Source organism: Triturus cristatus, chromosome 2_1, assembly GCF_964204655.1.
Source record: "Triturus cristatus chromosome 2_1, aTriCri1.1, whole genome shotgun sequence".
In the NCBI taxonomy this organism is placed as follows: Eukaryota; Metazoa; Chordata; class Amphibia; order Caudata; family Salamandridae; genus Triturus; species Triturus cristatus.
In genome coordinates this window covers 195,538,872-195,559,394 of record NC_140581.1, presented here as the reverse complement: position 1 = coordinate 195,559,394, position 20,523 = coordinate 195,538,872, and positions in this window count along the sequence as shown.

The window sequence follows — 20,523 nt, the reverse complement described above, 5'->3', positions numbered from 1 at the left end:
GATTCACTGAGACCTCGTCCAGTGGCTATCCTACAACATGAAGCCCTCATCGGCCACAACCTGATGCCTTGCCTCAATGAGGATTTGTGACTTCCAGTTCAGAGACTAAGGGTCTAACTTAGATCACGGCGGATGGGTTACTCCGTCACAACAGTGACGAATATCCCGTCTGCCGAAATATAAATCCCACTGTATCCTATAAGATTTATATTTTGGGGGACATGATATGTATCACCGATGTTACAGAGTAACCGGTCCTCTGAGATCTAAATCAAGCGCTAAATCCAAAGATAAAAACTTGACCCGGGTTTCTGCATTCAACCAGCACTCCATCCTGGTCAGCCTGAACTTGCGCCTAGGAACCGGTCAAGCACAACAAAATGACTGTGGTTGCCACTTAACACTGTTTGTTGCATGTTTCACATCTAAACTTATAAAATTCATCACTCTGGTTTCCTTTATGGGATTTTTGTTGTTTTGGTGTCATTTTATTTTTTTAAATGACCTCTATTTTTCTAACTTGATTTGGAATGTTTCTTGTATGCCTTTATTCCTATCTTGGTACTGCAAAAATATTTACACATTGCCTCTATGTTAAGCCTGTCTGCTCGGGTAATACCTATTATGGGGGTGAGCTCATTTTATATTAGTGGTGTTAAGGGATCACCCTGACAAAGTTTGTGGTCAATACATGAGGTGGGCACTTACGATCCTTAATTAATTTCACTTTATTATCTATCAGTACAAATATTTCTATTACTTATCTAGCATTATTTTTTCAGCGGGAACGCACATGCTGCATAGAAGGAGATCATAGCTTGAAGTCATATCAGATTTATAATATTCTTCCCTCCTATCTATTCACTGTACATATTTGTTATATTATACACCCTCTAGTCGTAACACTTCCCTAGGAAAGGTACGTAAAAATAGTTGCCACTCTACTTCAACCACACCTAAGTGGATTTATTTGCTAGCCGGGGCACCTTGAATTCAACTTTTTGAATGACCCATAAAGACCATATCACAGAAACTGCATCAAAGGAGCCATCCTCAAGTGGTATAGAGAACCAGCACAGAAATATGAATTACTTGATGAATTGCTACTCAGTTTCTGGGTTGCTCTGTCTGCATGTGCTAGCTCTTTGAGTAATGACATAAACCACACCTGTATGCAAATGTTTGTGTAATTATGCATTGCATGGGTGCAAAGTTAATGTTGATGCAATAGCAACTGAGGGATTCATGATTTGCATAGGAAGCAAGGTACCGAGAAATAAGAGCATTATTATGCTCATTCATATGCTTGGTAGAAAAGCACTTGCTCACAGGAATGATGCACATTGACGAGGCACTGCTCACTGAACTTTGGGAGGGGTCAGGAACTCTGTGGTGGAAAAAAATATTTTTTATAGGATTAAAACAAATCAAAACACTTTACTTGGTGATGTGCAGATTTTAAATATTTTTGCTGAAACAAAATTTCTAAACATTGTTTATGCGCTATATAGTTTTATCAGTAAAACTGCATGTTAGTCGGAAACATTTGTGGCCATTTCAATGGAAAATGTACTATCTGTACATGACAGTGCACTACCAAATCATGCTTCAATAACATACTTATGGAAAGTGAGTTTTTAAACATGAACTGAGAAATATTCCTGCTCCTGCCCAGATAAGAGTGCTATTAGTAAACTAAGAGACAAGCCAGGGATCATGTGTACAGTATTTGTGGGCTTGATTCTTTGTATACATGGAACAAATGTTTAGTCTAGTAAATTAAAATAGTTTTTTGTATAGCAAAAATAGTGATCTTGCATATTTGAAAGTGTTCTCTCATGTGATAGTGAAGAAAAGGTGGCTCAAGAAGACAAAATATTTGCCTAGGATCCCACAATTTGAAACCAGTTCAAGGGTCAAGTACATTACAGTTAGGTAGAGTAGATTATTCAAGTTAGTAGACCTGCAGGTCTAATAACATTTTTATGATTTTTCAAGCCCTGTGTTACAGCATTTGTCATTGATGCTGCTCTAGTTTCGGCAGGCTGTCTGGCAGTGGTGTATGCACATTGGACCCAGCCGAGGATGCTGAACTTGATGAGAATGTGGTCTGTTCAGGAGACTGGTGTGGGCTTTTCAAATCAGATGTTGCCAATAATAGGCTCAAGGAGGTTTTCGGCGACGTGGGTAGGTCCCTTTACTCATTGAGCTAAGCCCAGACTTCCAAGGACTTCGATGATTGCTTTTGAGTTGAGGTTGGTATGGTCTTCCAGGTGAAAGTTCAGGTCTACCAGTAGGATGCAAGTGTTAGCATCGAGGGCAAGAGGTGCAATGAAGTCCAAGTTGGTGAAGTTGGTGCTCTGTAGTAGGTCTGTAGATGAGATTCCTTGATGGGAGGTCCCGCTTTCGCTACGGTCCAACTGGCATCATAACGATGCTCTATGGCTTCTACACAAGCTGTGATATTTTAAAAAACCTTGTGAAAGTAATTAACAAGTATATGTATTCCCTTCTATTCTCGTACATACCCCTTTTATATTCTTAAAATATGCAACATGATCCAGTAAACAAAGTTTATCAATCTACAAAATATATACTGCCTACAGCATGGAAGCTGCTTTTTCCTCTGCATCCTACTAGACAGAAGCATGTAGCCCACCCAACCTAAGGGGAAAATACATTTAAATGGGCAGGAGAAATCCCATGCAGTGAAACGTGTGGTAAAATACGACAATCAAACTACATGGGCTGCCTCAATTAACCCACAGTGGAACCCAGAACACAGCCTTATTGGTGAAAAGGAGTGATTCTGTCAACGGATTTGGGAGGAGACCCGGACCTTGGAGGATAATTAAAAGAAGTTGCAAGATGAAAGGAGATGGGATCAGGAGAAGTTCTCCAGGATTTAGCTGGCAGAGTTTTGCCTGGGAGCCAACTGGATCCTGTCTCAATCTTACCACTCTAGATAAGTTTTTGTCCTCTCCACAGCGCACCTCAACCACTATCTGAGCTTCCTTTCTCGGACAACACTAATGCCAGTTAAGATTATAAAAACTTCTCTATCTCTCTGTCTCTGTCTCTCTCTCTCTGTCTCTCTCTCTCTCTGTGTCACTAAAAGCAAACCTGCAATAACCCATCTGCCTTCCACTCATACACGCATTGTTATGTACACATCGCACATATACCCTTCAAACGTACACTCAAACACAAGCCCTATGTATTTCTACATAATGTAATCATTTTAAATATTTTTGTCCTCTTTTCATACAGACACTCTTTTGAATACATTGGTTAAAATAGCTGGGACAGGCGTCATTCCAAGTAGAACAGGGCACCATACAGGACAGGTCATGCAATGCACTTCTCTACAAAACACAGGCATGTCCTTATGCTGATAATCTGACTAACACACTATAGAGTATTACTATCACTTGTTTGTACACTATATTTTGCAATGTGTTTCAGAATAGTGTACAATGGTAGTCAAATGTGACTTAACATTCATACTGTCACACAATTTCATATTTAAAAAAAATCTTTATAAGGCCCTGTGCTTTTGTCGCACTCACCACTTGCCATTATACCAACTTCTGCTCCTGGCAGTGCAACTAAACATAGACTGGCACCACACATCAGACAGATGGTACACATTGGTTTGCTAAATGTGTACTTTTTTTTCATTTTGGATCCAAACTCTCCTTTTAACCATTAATTAGCCAGCCATAGATGCTTGTTCCACCTATGCAGTACTCACTTCCACTCACCCCTCAACTACCAGGTAAATCTATATGATTTACTACACACTTTTATAATAGGGAATGGGATGGAAGAAGGACTACAAGAATGTCATGATTTCTTGAATTCAAATTCCTTAAATGTAGAATTATCTCTGGAATATGATCAATCAAGACTTACGTTTTTTTAGATCTGGAACTTTAAGCTAAGGAGCAGGTGTTGCACAGTAAATTATTTAGAAAACTGACATCTACTAAGAGTATTTTACATTATGAGTCAGGCCATCCCTGTAAACAGAAGATTAACATCCCAAATAAGCATTATTGCAGTGAGTCTGAAGAATATCACAAGCAAGCTCTCAAAACCGCTGACAGGTTTAAGGAGCATGATTATCCTGCCAGGATTCTCAAAACAGCACCAAATAGGGCTTGTGTGGTGGATAGGTCAGTCCTATTACAGGATAAAAATAGAAAGAATTATAAGACTACTCAGCCTAAGGTGGGGCAGGTTTGATTCATCACTACATTTTGTGCAAAGAATCAAAAGATATATTATTTTGCTAAAACAATTGAATGTTTTGAAAATGGATAAGAACTTGATTACATTATCACTGAGAATCCGACTACAACTTTCAAAAGAGCAAATACATTGAAAGGTATTTTAAGCCTGAGTTATACATTCAGATAGTACACAGTACAAGTAACACAAGGTTGGGCCAAAAACAGTTGAGGGTTATAAATATCCTAAGTGTATATGCTGTGAATTTATAAATGACAAAACTGCTATTTATACTCATTATGATTGTAAAAAAACCTTCAGGATCAAGGGGGCCGATTCACAAAAGTAATCTGAGACAGAATCCTAACTTTACGACTTTCAGTATTCACAAAATGCATTTAGGAGTGAAAAACGGGGCCCTCTAGGGCCACGCGGGTTACTTACAACCACCTACTATGCCTTCCCAAATGAAGAGTCGGTCAGACAGTAGAGAATACAACTTACGTGTTTATTGCCAATACTCTGCAGAGGAGCCAGATCAGACCTTCACCCTGAGATGTCTGCCGAGGGACTGACCCCCCAACGTTCGCTAATACAGGATAAACCCTTTTGAAACTTCGGCCACGCCTCTAGTGGAAAACTACCAGCCTGGACCGGCCTGGCCAGGCATGAACAAAGGAGGCACAGAGATGAGCTAACACCTGCCAGATGGGTACATTCTATCAGCAATCCAAGACCACTGTGCTGAGTCTCAACGTCTCCTAAAGTGGGAGCAGAGTTACACATTGAGAATGGTATGCAGAAGCAGAATAATTGCTCGTTAATAAGTCGGGTAGCAACCTTGAACGGAAGAGAAAATAATAATGAAATACAGTGGTCTGCTGAGGCAAGCAATTCAGAATACTAAGGCCTAGAACAAGCACAGCCCAAGCAATGCGAATTACAAAATACAACATGGAGTCACACGGGCTAATGAAAGCTTACGTGTTGCACGGACAGCTCAGTGGGTTACATAATGTGCACACAAATCACATATATTTAGCCACATATTGCTAACCTAATATAGCATAAACATTATGTCGGGTGGGGAATTTCAAACCTAACAGACCCTCCTTTTAGCATATGTGGCTAAAAGCTTTATTGCTATCCGGCAGGGTCTTTACAATTCTAAATGAGAAAAGAGGAATTGCATAATCATTTATATTTCATAGCAAAATAGAGCATAATACAAGCATCAAAACACGTTCATCTAATATTTCAAGATACCCTCATCAATGAGCATAATGGACTTAATTTCTTGCATCATCATAGGGGAAATCTTATTATCCTGTCTGGGCAGTGCAATGTTAGGGGTGTGTTTACTCACACAATAGATGCAACAGGCTGGGAGGCAATTGATGCACAAACAACAGGTAAATATGACTTCTGCGATGGCTATTAGGACAAGAAATATCTTCCAACCCCAGGAAGCCAGAAGACCCCAGAGCCACCCTTTGAGGGACCAAGAACCATTATCCTGATGAATATCTGAAGCAAGCTTGTATCATTTCTGTATTGCAGAATATGCAGTTGGGGCACTATGTGGTATGTAAACTCAGCAGCTGCTGCCGATGGCGCGGCAAGCTCCACCCCTGTCAGCTAGAATGACGTCTAAAACCATTTGATTTTGAAGCAAAACGAGCCTTGTAGCTTGAAGCTCGACTGTAATATTAGTGAGTATACCAGCAGTAGTATTGATGACCCCCTCAACTACTCTTGTGAGACGTCGAATATTGCGGCTATTTAACATGGGGCCCCAGAACTGTACATTATATCAGTAAATTGCTGTAGAGAGGTAGCTGTTTGATCAATGTCATCTGGATTAACAACTCTCCTAATTCAATGCACACGAAGATCCCTGCGGTGTCACTATGATCTTTGTGATAATTGGACGGGGCAATATAAACAGGAGTCAGGAGGAAGGAGAAATAACACCGACCCCACCATCCTCTAGGAAGCCAGGTGTCAGCTTGTTCCCCACAAATGAAATATACGTTCGGGGGTGCCAGCAAGGGTAGACTACCGGTAGTATTCAATTGATATGTGTAGTTACAATGACTCTGTCCAACTGAAACATTCCCTAACCCTTGAACACAAAAACTAGCTGTTGCATTTATCACGGGGACGAGCATTGCTTTATCTTCAGTAATTTTGCGCTCCCGAAAATATTTGAAGTATTCAGTGACATTGAATCCTTGGAAGTCTAATAATTATTTTTTCAACCAAGTGACATTTTCATGAATTGTAAATACATTCATACATGCATCAGGATGCAGGGTACCCTCCATTCCATCTGTCCCAGGCGTATATCCCTGATGAATCACTATATAATCTAAGACCTCCTGATAATCAACCTGTGTCATTTTCATCGCATCCGCATAGTAATGCATGTATACCATAGAGAGCAGTTGAAACCAAGCTTCACAGCTACCTAAATATGATAATGGCAACAAAACAAATAGATCATTTTTATGCATAACTGAGGGAAGTAGCCTACACACCCAACATTTCGTGGCATTAGTAGTGCTTTGTACCTGATGGAGCATCTGGATAAATGCATTCTGGGTATAAGTCAGTCTATGTCTTTCTCAAGTCAAGTCAAGTCAAATTGCTTTATTTCGATAACAAATATCATAAAAGCATCAGACAGTCCTTTATAAAAAATAGAATTTGTACAAATAAAAGTTATCATAAAAGACATAACAGATACATAATGAGTACTTGGTCAGGGCATGATGACACATTTCATCACAATAAAAATATTTCATTTTAAATAAAAGCAGGAGTTAAAATATATGATTAAAAGAATGGTACCCGATATAACTTATATAAGTGATGGTGCACACAAACTAATTCGAGCAATATTTGATCGTTCATTTTTTGCTCTGATATGTTCTCCATGGGGCTTGTGGTATGAGATTAAGTCACCCTTTACAAAGCTTTATGCCTGACTATCCAGGCACAGCTTAAAAACGTGGCCACTCCGCAAACAAACAGGGTTCTTGCGTCAGATTTTAAGATGCAACGCGATGCTCAAGGGTACCTAATTGTTTGCAGATTGGTTTTAGCCATCTGGACCTTGCTATTTCGTACGCTGGACATGCAAACATAAGATGGGCAACACTCTCCTTTGGTGCCCTACAGCAAGGACAGTCTTCTGTTGTTTGTTTTGGGGAGCGCCAATTTGCAGTTAATTCGTGGACCGGGAGCGATCCAAGTCTAAATTGAATGTAAAGCACCCTATCTCTTGGAATCTGGATTATATCCAAATATGGTTCAAGGCTTCTGCGTTGTTTGTGCTGAAGAAATTCTTTTGTTAGCCTTCCCACATTTGGTGTCAATCCAGTCCCAATAGATAAGTTTGAGCTCTGCCTTGCTCGGGGGATTTTGATTATCCCAGGAGTCCTTAAGGCCAAGAGCTGTCATTAGTTTCCTAACGTTAGTTATCCAATTAACCCCATGGTTGACGTCCAAGCTCTTTACTTCAGTAAGTGCTTTGGCATAATTCGTGAGTTCAGTATTCTGCTTAAGGCGAGCCCAAAAGAGCAGTGGGTGCAATTTGGCAATATCGCCGAATGAACGCCTGCCCATGTCATACATCAAAGGGGTTAATGGGACATTCCGGGGTAGCATAACCAAATCCCTCAAAAACATGTGCTCTGACTTGCAGATATCATCAACATTGTCAAATTCTCATAGCTCGGTTCCATAAAGAGCCGAGCTAACTGCCTTGGTGTCATAAACCGTGAGTGCCGGGGCAACTGGCCTGCTCTGTGATGAGCGGTGCTCTTTGCCTAGTACCCCAACTGCACGTTTATGATTCAAGAACATTTTGTCAAGGTGGGGTCGCCATTGCATTTTTTCCGAGAGTCGAATACCAAGATAGTCAAATGTGCTGACTCTCTCCAAGTGTGTCCGATCTAAGGCAAGATTGTTTCTGAACGATTTGTGGGGGTTAAATATCATAAACTTGGTCTTAAGAGTGTTTATGACCAGCCCCCAAGAGTTACAAAAAGATTGGAATCTGTTCAGTAATTTTTGTAGCCCGGCTGGGGTCTTGGAGATCAGCAGTGTGTCATCCGTAAACAGGAGTGTAGGTACCTTATCTCCCACCAGGGCCAGGGCATCAGCTGGAACTTCTTGCAAGAAGCTAACCACCCCATTAACATATAAGGAGAACAGGGTGGGTGCCATCACAATGCCCTGGCATACTCCCCTGTTTACAGGAATCCTTTCTGTCAACTGACCTTGGGACCCCCATCTCACCTGTGCATAATTGCCCTCATGAAGCCGGATCAGAAGGTAAAGGATTAATGGAGGGATACCCATGTCTCCCAATATTTGCCACAACCTTTTCCTGGGAACCACGTCAAAGGCAGTCTTTAAGTCTATAAAAGCAAGATAAAGACTGCCTCTGCCGATCACAACAACTTTCCAATATATCAGAAGAAGCCTAAAAACCTGGTCCACCGTTCCAGTGATGGCCCTGAATCCCGCCTGGTATTAGGAGAGGATGTCTTCGTCCTCAGTCCAAGATTGAATGCTCTGTAGCAGGACTCTGCCAACTACCGTCTGAATTGCATCAATTAGACTGATTGGTCTGTAGTTGGCAGGGTCATCTCTGGCTCCCTTCTTAAAAATCAGAACTACCTCAGCCCCATTCCAAGATTCCGGTACTGGGCAACCATTAGAGATGGAATTAATTAAAAGCAAAATATACCATGCCAAGTTACAGAGGTCTGCAAGGAACAAGTCTCCTGGGAGACCGTCTGGTCCCGGGGCTTTGGCTTATCCTCCTTATGGCAACTTCTACTTCAACCAGCGAAAAAGGTTCGCTGTTGCTACCATCAGAGAAAATAAGAGAATGATCATGGAGCCCTTCTAGGGAAAAGTCATCAGACCCAGTGTAGAGTTTCTCAAAGTGATCATACTAATCCTGGGATGAAATATGGTTGGGAATTTGATCTGAATCCCTCTTGTCTGCCCATCTAACAAGATTCCAGAAAAGATTGGAGTTCCTTGCTATGCTAGCGTCCTTTAGATCCTACTAGCGAATCTCGTCCCATTTCAACTTTGCTTGAAGCAGAGCCGCTCTAACTCTATTCTTGCGATGTTAATAACAGGGCAGTTCTTACTTCTAATTGCTGCGGCTAATGCCTGCCTCTTGAGTCTGCAATCCTTAGTGTACCATGTCTGCCTGCACTTTAGTTGCGTGCCAGATTTATTATGCTTATTGGGTGCCTGAAAATATATGCCTGTCTGTTCAATTGTGCGCATGTGGATTGTAGGGACATTTGCAAGCCTGTATATGCTTGTTGATACCTCCTGCAGCTCTAAAGTGTTCTTGCTCAGTAATTGCCTGATTCCGCTATTTTTGAGTTGTGTACAACAACCTTGCGCCATTTGAGAAACCTTCTACAATTTGAGGGGACCACCTCTTTAGTTAAAGATAGCATATGGGTGCTCGAAGAAGGACAGGAGAAGACCCATTGGAGCTTCATGGTCACACAATGAGGGTTATGGTCGCTATTGGTTGTCTATGTCTTTCTTTATGCGGGGCCAATGTAATGAACGAATGCTCAGCTGGAGCCGGGGTAGTCCCTTACAAAGTATGCACAGGGTGGTGTTCCTCTAAGTACCAGACTACCCCAAATACTGTTATCGTTACCAGAAGAATGTATACCACCACCACTACCCTACTCCCTGTGGACCAGCTAGACCACCCAGGACCATTTTGCTGAATTGAAGGGGCAGCTAGAGGCTGCTCCTCCCTCATGACTACACGACAAAATGGATACATAGAAAAGTTTTTCAGAAATTGGAGCCACAAAAATACAACCGACCAGAGGGGTATTCTTCACCCATTATCCTTCAGAGCCTCACTGGTAGGCTCCTATTGTTCATTACCGATGCTCCCACGTTGGAGCTGCACGATCGCATTTCTTGCTGAAAAAGAAGAAAAAAAACAATTGCGTCCCTTGCTAAGAAACAAATCCTCTTCTTTCAGGACAGGTCAACCTCCATCCTGGGAAAATACCCTCAACGATCCTGTTCAGTGTCCAAGGTAGTGTATGAGTGTAGTTCACTCTAAACTAAGTCAGGTGCCTGGGACATAGCACCTGCACCCTAAGCTCAAGTCCGTCCCTAACTCCTAGGCTGTCCTACTGGCACACTGTCCTTCTGTTGGGGCCGCAGATTGTACCTGACACACCCAGGCACTTCTTCATCAACAAAAAGGGGCAAGAATTCATGCTCAGTTGGGCATCGAGACTCAGATTCTTGTACACCAGAAGCGGGAGCATCCGGGGCGGCCCTTACCTCAGGGGGAATCGCCTCGAATAGGGCCTCTTTGCTCTCCTTGCCCGTCTGCGCTCCCCTTAACCGGGTGTCAGAGAAAGGAATGAAGCGGGGCACTAGCTCCCCTACCTGATCGGCGATGCCTTCATGCACCCAGGCGTCATACGGGAGTGGTAGAGGGACCTTTTCACATGGAAAGCATGCACCCAGTTCTTCCGGCCTTCTAGCTTGATGGCAGCATGGGTGGCTAGCAACACCTGGGCACGTTCCTTCCACCTCCGCTCCAAACTTTTGTCGCTGGAAATTCCATACCATTAACCAGGATCCGGGCTGCAGCTGGTGTCCTGGACACTCTGGTACCGGTTGTAATATGGCGTGGATCTGTTGGTGAACAGAACGAAGATCTTTAGACAACTCATACAGGTAATCGATCAACAAGTGGTATTCTATCTCAGAAAAGTGCTTGGGTCTTGGGACACCCCAGACAATGACAGGGCACCCAAACACCACCTCATAGGGTGATAATCCTGCTCTAGAATGTGCAGTCACTCTTGTAGACAACAATGCCAAAGGTAATGCATACCTGTACTTTCTTGGATTTTCGCTAGCTTCAATTTGAGAGTACCATTTGTACTTTTCAACCAGGCCTGCAGACTGGGGGTGGTTTGCAGCATGAAACTTCTGCCTAATATGTAAGCCCTTGCACACCAAATCAATGACTTTTGCATTAAAGTGACTTCCATTGGCACTCCAGATCACGCGTGGCAATCCATACGTGGGAAGTACTCCTTTAAGAGTGCCTTCGCTGTCGCCATGGCCGTATTTTCTTTAGTAGGGTATGCCTCGATCCATTTACTGAATGCACAAACTACCACTAGTACATATTTCAAGTTATTAACTCGTTCCATTTCGATGAAGTCCATCTGGAGGACCTCGAAAGGGAAGGAAGGCGGTGCAAAGTTACCTGCAGGTGTAGGGGTGCCCTTCCCAGGATTATGTTTCAAAAAGATAATACAGTGCTTTACTAGATGTGTGGCGACCTTAGAGATATTGTCATTCTGCCATACTGGATTCAGTAGCTTACATACTCCCTTGGCACTAATGTGAGCCGGACCATGGGCCATAGTGACAACAGGTAGAACATAGGCATTTGGCCGCAGCCATCTCGGTTTCCCTGACAAGTCAGTCAGTCAGTCAGTCAAACCACTCTATTCGGTTGATTAAAACCATAAAAGTACAGTACACAATACACAATATAATAAAATCATGTAATCCAATAAAACATGTGAGTGACTTAAAAAATAATTAATATAGCAAGATCAATTTTCAAATGCATAAAAACTTAAAAACATAGTTAAGGGTAATTTCAGAAAGGGGTAAACCAAAGGTTTTCTATACGATCGGAGCTCATACAGATTTTAACATAGGGTACCTTCTTTTTCTGAGACGAGCCGCTGCAACTAAAAAGCTGGCAATGTTAAAAATCTCCCAAGGTTCGTTAAGCAGTTGAAGATAAAAATAAGGCAGGTCTAACCTGTAAAAAACCCTTTCCCCTTAGCAGAGGGATAAAAACCTCCTACGAGTAATAGTCACAAAACATTATAAAATTCATCGTGTCCTGTGACAAAAAATTGTCACAAGGACATTGACCTAATTCCTCTGATCTGCACCAACCTTGCAGATTACCTGGAGAAAAGTGGATTAAATTAAAACGAAACCTAGTTAAAAGCCAGCAATGAAAGGGCTTGGTAACAATTCTCAGGTAGGGCTCAGAGGGGAGGTTTTTAACAAAAAATTAGCCCTAATTGAGGATTACAATAACTTCTGCTCCTCACAATCCGCCAACAATAAATTAAAAAATTGGGATTTAAACCATTTAACATCCTCTTTTTTTATCCTATCCGGATAATTTAAAAGATCTGGACGCCCCAATTTTGACAACATATGCTTAACGTAATGCAACCACGGGATACTACTAGCTTTCCCCAGGGTAACACAGTCGCGAATAATCTGATGATTCAGTGTTAAATCTGGTTTAAGACAGGTCTTAAACCAGCAAACCACCTGAGCCAACCACATCAAGTCTGACACATATCCGAGCCCCAATTCTTGATGGATAACAAAGGTTGAAGTTGATTGAGGGACCGACAAAAGGGTACGCAGAAATTTATTTTCAGCTATCTGGACCCCTTACAAGTGCTTGTAGCCCTAGATGGCAGAGCCATACAGAGCCATAGCCAAACATATAGATCTATAAATATTAAGCATGGCTTCGATGGGCCTAGCTCCCAGACGCTGTGCAAGCCCTTGAACAGCAGCCATTGATCTTACCATTGCACTTCTTTTGATTTTCTTTTGGGGATCCCATGAACCTCTCTCGTCGAATAAAAACCCCAAATAAGTAAAAGAGGACACCTTAGACACATCAGCTCCGTTGCAATAAAAGGATTTTACTTTTTTGTTTCTTTGGCCCATAGACATAACATGAGATTTCAATATGTTTACTACTAAGTCCAAGGACTTCATATAGGCCCCAAAGGCATCCGATAGCCTCTGAAGGCCTATGGCTGTACTGGCTAATAACACAGCATCATCCATGTATAGGAGAACAGGGATACCCCTTTCCCCAACTCTCGGGATGTCCAATCTAGCCAGGTCTAAAAACGTATCCAAATTATTAATATAAAGGGTAAAAAGTAGTGGCGCCAGAATACATCCCTGACGAACACCTCAGCCAGATTTAAAGTGCCTTATGCATTTTCCTTCCTGGGTGACCATAACTGTTGTTGAGAGATCCCTGTGTAAATCTGCCAGGAAATGAACTAGACATGGATCAATGCCCATATCTAGCAGGATAGACCACAGCTTCGATCTGTTAACCAGATCGAAGGCCGAGGAGAGGTCCTTAAAGGCCAACTGTAAAATACCTGCTTTAGCTATGGTATATTTACCTACTATTAAGTGTAAATTAAGGCACTGATCCATGGTACCACTACCTTGTTTAAAGCCATATTGTAGGATAGATAAAACCTCATTTTCGTTCACCCAATCCGTGACCTTAGATAGGATCACTCTCCGTAGGATTTTCACAGCGGAATCGATTAGAGATATCGGTCTATAACACCGTGGATCCCCTCTCTGGCCCTTTTTAAGAACTGGAATGATCGTGGATAAAGACCATGATATGGGGAATCCCTGGGAACTTGACAAATTAAATACATTAGTCAGTATTTTGGCCCCAAATTTTGGATTAAGTTTATGCAGATCAGCCAGAACGGCATCTGGGACGGGAACTTTGTTACTAGACATCTGTATTATCACCCTTTCTACATCATCTTCATTAAAAACCACAGGAAAGGAGACCCTTTGAATCTCTAAACTATCAGCTGAATCTGCAGTAACATTAGACCCATACATTTTTTCAAAATGGGAAAGCCACTGGGCTTCTGTAATATTACATTCATAGAGAGCCATTCTCTGTACCAGAGAAAAAAGGTTTATTAACAATGGCCCAAAATCTAGAGCTGTCCTTAAGAACCTTTAATGTTAAAAGAACATTCCAAGCCTCCTCTTTAATCTCGTTTTTCTGCGTGAAACAGCAATCTTATACTGTTTCCTCAGCATAGCTATATGGCTCTTATCTTGTGGTATATTTTTCAAAGCTTGAACCGGGTTACGGTGGGCCCATGAGCAATTACTATCAAACCACCTTTCACCCATAGTTAATCTGGGTTTAGTTATCATTGTCAGATCAGATGCTACCTGACCACAAATGCCTTCAAAGGCTCTAAGAACCTTTTCCCCTTGGATGGTATTACCAAGACATATTGCGATATTATCTTTAGCCTTCTCACAAAGGTCCATGAAAAAGAGGTCCGGAATTACCTTGGCCCATTTAAGCCTCTGGCCCTGATCACTTGTTATCACACTATTAGCTCCCCCTATCCTTTCCGGATTCCCCAAAGACCACATTCTTTATCTAGCACAAGTATAACCGGGTTGTGATCACTAAAAGGCGACCACCTGGCATTATAGAACAGTACCTGAGATAGCATGGTGGGGGAGAGAAATATATAGGGGCAGATTTACAAGTCCCTTGCGCCACTTTTGCATCACTTTTCCCTTGTTAAAAGTGACCAAAAGTGGCACAAGGGGCTTGTACATCTGCCCCATAGTCTATAACAGTCTCCCGCTCCCGCGCTTTGAAAGTGGGGATCCAGTCCGTGGGATCACTAAAACTAGGTTAACAAAGATCTACCCCAGCCAAAAGCTCCTCCAGGGCTTCCCCCTGTTGTGTATGCTCAAAATGGGGAGTCGAGGAATAGACTGGCCCTAAATGATCATCAACCTGACAGTTCAGGTCGCACACATGAATATTAAAATCGCCCAAAAGTACAATAGAATAAAAAGTGGTTTGCTTCATCCTATATTCTTCCTAGAAACATTTCAAGTGACATAAATGTTGGTTTAAAAAACAGCTCTCTCCAGAGTTATAGAAATTAACAAATAACATTTTTGGGAGGTTAGGGGTTATAAGTTCTATTGCAAGGCAATTATGAGACCCCACCTCCATCCTCCTTTGAGTCCCTTTCAATTTTAACAAAAATAACATTAGAAGGCCCCCCTTTGTTCTACCTGCCGGAGCGGGGCGTGCTGGGGAACAGTATGATTTAAACCTATCCACCCAGAAGTTATCTGCTTTGTACCAGGTCTCCTGTAAACTGATTATGTCATAGTTTTTTACTGAACCCAGCCACCTGGGGTCATCTTTCTTGCTTCTAAGGCCCATATGTTCCAACTAATAATCTTACAATTAGGGGCTACATCTACATCTATTACCTGACCATTATGGCTGTCCCCGGGAAAGCTCTTTTGACACTGGGTCGTATCCAGTCAGTCATTCACATCTAATTGGGTCAGTGGGAGAAGTCTATTTTTTAGAAGTAAGCCACCTCCTTCTTTGTTCCACACAGTGGGCAGGGTTAATGGTTGTGGGGCTATTACTGATCTCCAACTGGTCCTATCGGAACCAGTTCACTGCCTCATCATTTAAAGAGAGACGATTACCACCCTGGTTATACGTCATTGGGCAAGACCCCCTTGGGGATTTGCCAAGTACCTGTGTTCCTCTTGCTGGTGGGTAAAAGAAGCCCAGGGGCATAGCCCTGATGCACCCTTTCCCCTTCATAGAGCTGTCCCCAAACAGCCGGCCAGCTATGTCCCTTTTTTAAAAGTTAACGACGATACAATTGCCATCAACCTGTTTGGGGCAATTGCCAACCCACCCCACACGTCTAGTCATTATAATATGAGGTGAAACCTTGGAATTGCCAATACAGTGCTGATCACACCAGTATTTGGTTTTTCGTAACAGATCCAAGGTAGATTCATGGCAGCGCTCTCTAAGCGGGGGCACCCCTGTAAGAACAGCTACCAGGGGAGTGGCTTCTGGAGGGAGGTTAAGTCTACAGCTATTTGATCTAATATTCACCTCTTGAGTACCTTGGCTCCCACAAGTAGCCAAAATCATGCCATTGGACAAAGGACTTGAAGGTCTCTCAACCCGAAGGGAGATGCTCCCCCCTGCTTGTCTCCCTGAAATTACATCTATATTATTTAAAAGGCTAGACTTTAACCTATCCATTGGTTGTGATTGACTTCCAGGGCAATCCTCTCTAGTATAGGAATTAGGCTGTGTTTGCACCTGGGGCGTTGTGATTGTATTAGAAGCCTCACATGGAATTTTTGTGTCCCTTAAAAATGTTTCAAGGCGCTCACATTTCCTCAAAATACCCTCAACACAAGTGTTCAATGTATCAATAATGTCTTTGGCAATGCTTATGAGTATAGATTCCAGCCGAGAACTAAGGGGCATATTATCAAGGACGGCGTTAACATTATCGCCGGTTTAGCGGCAGAAAACTGCCGCTAAACCGGCGATAATGGGCTTGATAAAATGCCCTGGAGAATTCCCATAGAAGCCCATGTTCACACCAGAACATGGGCTTCTATGGGAATTCCATAGAGCATATTATCAAGCTCATTATCGCCAGTTTGGCGGCAGCTTTCTGCTGCTAAACCGGCGATAATTTTTAACGCCGTCCTTGATAATATGCCCCTCAATATCTCTTCCACGAGTTTTCCCAGTGTCAGTTGGGTATTTGAGTCCACACCTCCAGCCTGGGTGGGAATGCCATCATCGGGTGCTTGGCCAAGTTTGTTTGCCTTTTTTTTCATCCTCTTTTTCCCTGGACAACCTATGTGAGCCCTTTTCGTTGTCTTAACCATGGGTGGCATATTTACCTTATTCTCACCAACCGCACCCCTTGTCAAAGTGACGTTGTGTGTTGAGCCTTCCCTCCCGATTGCCACATTAGTTATCAACACAGTTGGCTCCAAGAGGCACACAGATACTAGGGCTATTGTCGATTTCAATTTGCCCCTCCCCAGAGTCTTGACTCAGTCCCAATCCCAATTCTTTCTCTGCGTTGGCTATTTCCTTATTTAGGGCTCCCACCGCAGAAGTCAGGTAGGATATAATGGCATTTTGGCTTTTACACCCGCCTGGTCCCGTCCACAAGGTTGTTTCCGCTTACTCATAGCTGCAGTAGGAGACTTTGATGTTAGGGGGATGGCCCAGCCTCTTCCGGTCTTTGACGGGCGCAGACAGGCCCGCCCTTGGCCCGGGCTTTGCCCGGGCACGCCCGCGCGCGTCCCGTGCTGCGGGTGGGCTGCGGTGATTTTATTCCACCTCCAGGTGTGTTTGCAGTGTCAGAGGCACGAGGGCGCAAAGGCTACTGGGGCTTGTAGTTGGGCCATTCCCCTCACGGCCTGGAATGATCAAGTTCAGCCAAGTTCAGCTGTTCCCCTCACGGTAGCAGCGGAGTCAGTCCAACACCCATCCTTATCCAGATGTCCCATATTGCCAATTCATCTACAGTCGCCTCTCTCTGAAACTCCCTAACATTTTCCAAAGTGTCCTCGAACATTCCATGGTCTGGAACCCATTTAGTGGGACCTGCCACAAACATCCTTTTCATCTTCATTCGAGCGATCTCCTTAGCTGTCTGGTCTGCGAAAGCATTTGCTCTCCCAACATCATCTGTAATGGCTTTATGAGCGCTGCATTTCACTATTGCTAACTTAGTGGGAAGTGTCAATGCGGACAACAACCTATGTAATAATGGGCTGTTCTGTATTCGCCATCCGTGCGAGGTCAAGAACCCTCTCTCCGCCCAGAGGTGCCCAAAATTATGAGCCACCCCGAAAGCGTAATGGCTGTCAATATAGACATTAACAGAGCGACCCTTACTTAACTCACAGGCCCTAACGAGGGCAACTAACTCTGCAGCTTGGGCCGACTGGTATGGAATACGAGATGTCCCAACTACAGTGTATAGCGTGGTGATTGCATAGGCTGCAGTAGTAGTGCCATCCGGCAGTTTGAAACAGGAGCCGTCAACATATAGTTCCCCTTAGGGGTCAGATAAGGGAATATCAGTCAGGTCTACCCATCCCTTTGTTTCTTCCTCAGTCCGAAATAAACAATCATGGACATTACTGTCCTTTTCTTCCGAAGGGAGGGGTAGTAACGTGGCTGGATTCAAAGTAGCGCAGCGTTTGATGGTAATGTGCGGAATAAATAAGGTCAGCTCATATCCAGTGAGAAGCACACTGGTGAGGTGCTGCGTCTTTGTCTCATTCAAAAGCGTGTCTACCGCATGGGGTACCATGACTGTGAGGTTGGTATCAAGGACGAACCCTGCCGATTGTCTGATAGAAATTGCCACCACCGTGGCAGCTCTCAGAGAGCTCGGGAGCGCTCTGGTGACATTATCAAAGATAGCGGAGAAGTAAGCGAAGGGTCTCTGCTTACCACCAAAACCCTTGTTAGAACCGAAAGCGCACAACATGTACATAAAGCACAAAAGGTTTCTGGTATTCAGGAATGACATGCACCGGAGCAGAGCAAAGCGCAAACTTTAATTGTTCAAAAGCGTGCTGGCATGAGGGTGTTCAAGACAAAGGTTCATGCACGTCCTTGGTGGTCAGGTAAAGAAGGGGTTTCGTTAGTAGGGAGTCGTTTGGGATCCAATGCCAACAATACTTAGTTATCCCAATAAACTGGCATACCTCGCATTGGGTCTTAGGAACAGGCATATTAGTAATAGCAGCTATGCGTTCAGGTGTTAGTCTGCGACCCTCCTTCGACAGTAGGTGACCTAAATAGGTGACCTCCAGTCGACAATATTGAAATTTTGAAAGTGACACCTTCTGTCCATGATGTACCAAATGTAGTGGCACTTTAACCATGGCCTCTTTACAGGCTTGTTCAGAATCTGAGGCCACAAGGAGATCGTCAACGTACTGCAGCAACACATTACCAGGGGGAAGTTGCAAAGAGTCCAATTGTGTTTTCAAAGCCTGACTATAAATACTGGGGCTTTCTGTATAGCCTTTTGGAGCATGGCAGAATCTAAAGCGCCGACCGGCTATTGCAAAACCGAAAAGATATCTGCTATCTAGATGGATTAGAATGCTAAAGAAAGCGTTCTTTAAATCTATTACGGAAAATAATTTGGCTGACGGGGGAATCATAGTCAAGATCGTGGTAATGTCAGGAACCAGAGGATACTGGGGAACCACTATTTTATTGACCTCTCTTAGGTCAATGACAAAACGATAAACATCAGGGTGGGCATCGGGAGAATCCAAGGGTGCCTTTTTAAGGATAGGGCTACTATACACATTCGCTACTGTCTCCTCAACCACATCATACTTAATTAACTCCTGTATTATCTGCAATAAGGCCTTTTCTCCTGCCTGGGAGATCTTGTATTGGGGAATACGTGGCAATTTCGCGTTATCCTTGATCTGTATAGAGACTGGTGGGATCTGGAGCAACCCCACATCTGTGTCTCCAGTTGCCCATAATTGGTGTGGCACATCTTTGAGCTCAGTAAGGAGTGGGGCATCTTTTGCAAAGCATTATTTGGCATGGGCCACTTGCAGACCAATAGTCATGTAAACACCATCTGGGGAACAATAAATTGTCTCATGCAACCTTTTTAACAGATCCAGTCCTAGTAAGTTCTCCCCACAATTTGATGTCCGTAAAATTGGTGAGTCGACTGTAAAGGGGCCAATAGTCAAAGCAAGCGGCTTGGAAATGGGGCTAACAACAGGCACGCCTGAGAAACCCACTGAAACGTTATTTTGGCCAAACAGCGCTGCCCCCGAGACCAGTGAACGGGAGACAGAGCCATTCATAGCCCCAGTATCAACAAAAAATTTCTCGGTGGCACCATATAAATCTGCAGCAACCTAAGGTCCACGTTGATCTACAGGCACCGGAACTGGTCCCTTTCCCTGCCCCTGGCTGGCCTAGCTGTGAGACAACCCTGTCACTTCATCCATATCATAATCATCATGGTAGTACTGTGTTCCCCGAGGGTCGTCAAAGTAGTTCCCGCTCTGCCTATTGTACGATGCATTCTCTGACTGCATCCCCCCTTGGCCTACTCCTCCGCGTCCGCCAAAACCCTGACCTCTCGGGCTCCACTTTTCTGCAATAACTCCGGACACTCGTTCCTCCAATGTTCCTCCTTCTTACAGTATACACATTGATTGGGTCCCACAGGTGCACTTGAAGCACCACCCCTGTTAGATCGAGGTATCCGTGGGCCCGAACCCGAGCCTCGTCCTCTTCCTCCACCCCTCGCAACTTGCTGCATCAACACCCTCATCTTTAAATCTTTTGACTTCTCCACCCGCCGTACCTTGTCCTCGTTCTCCGTATGTTCATAATACTGTGCCATACTTAATATGACCGACGGAGAGGAGGTTGTCCAAGTACTTTCTGAGGCCTGCAACCTTGTTTTCAACCTCAGGGAGCAAATTAGTGACAAATCTGTTCACGAACAAACATACACCACCCTTCTCTGACAAATCCTA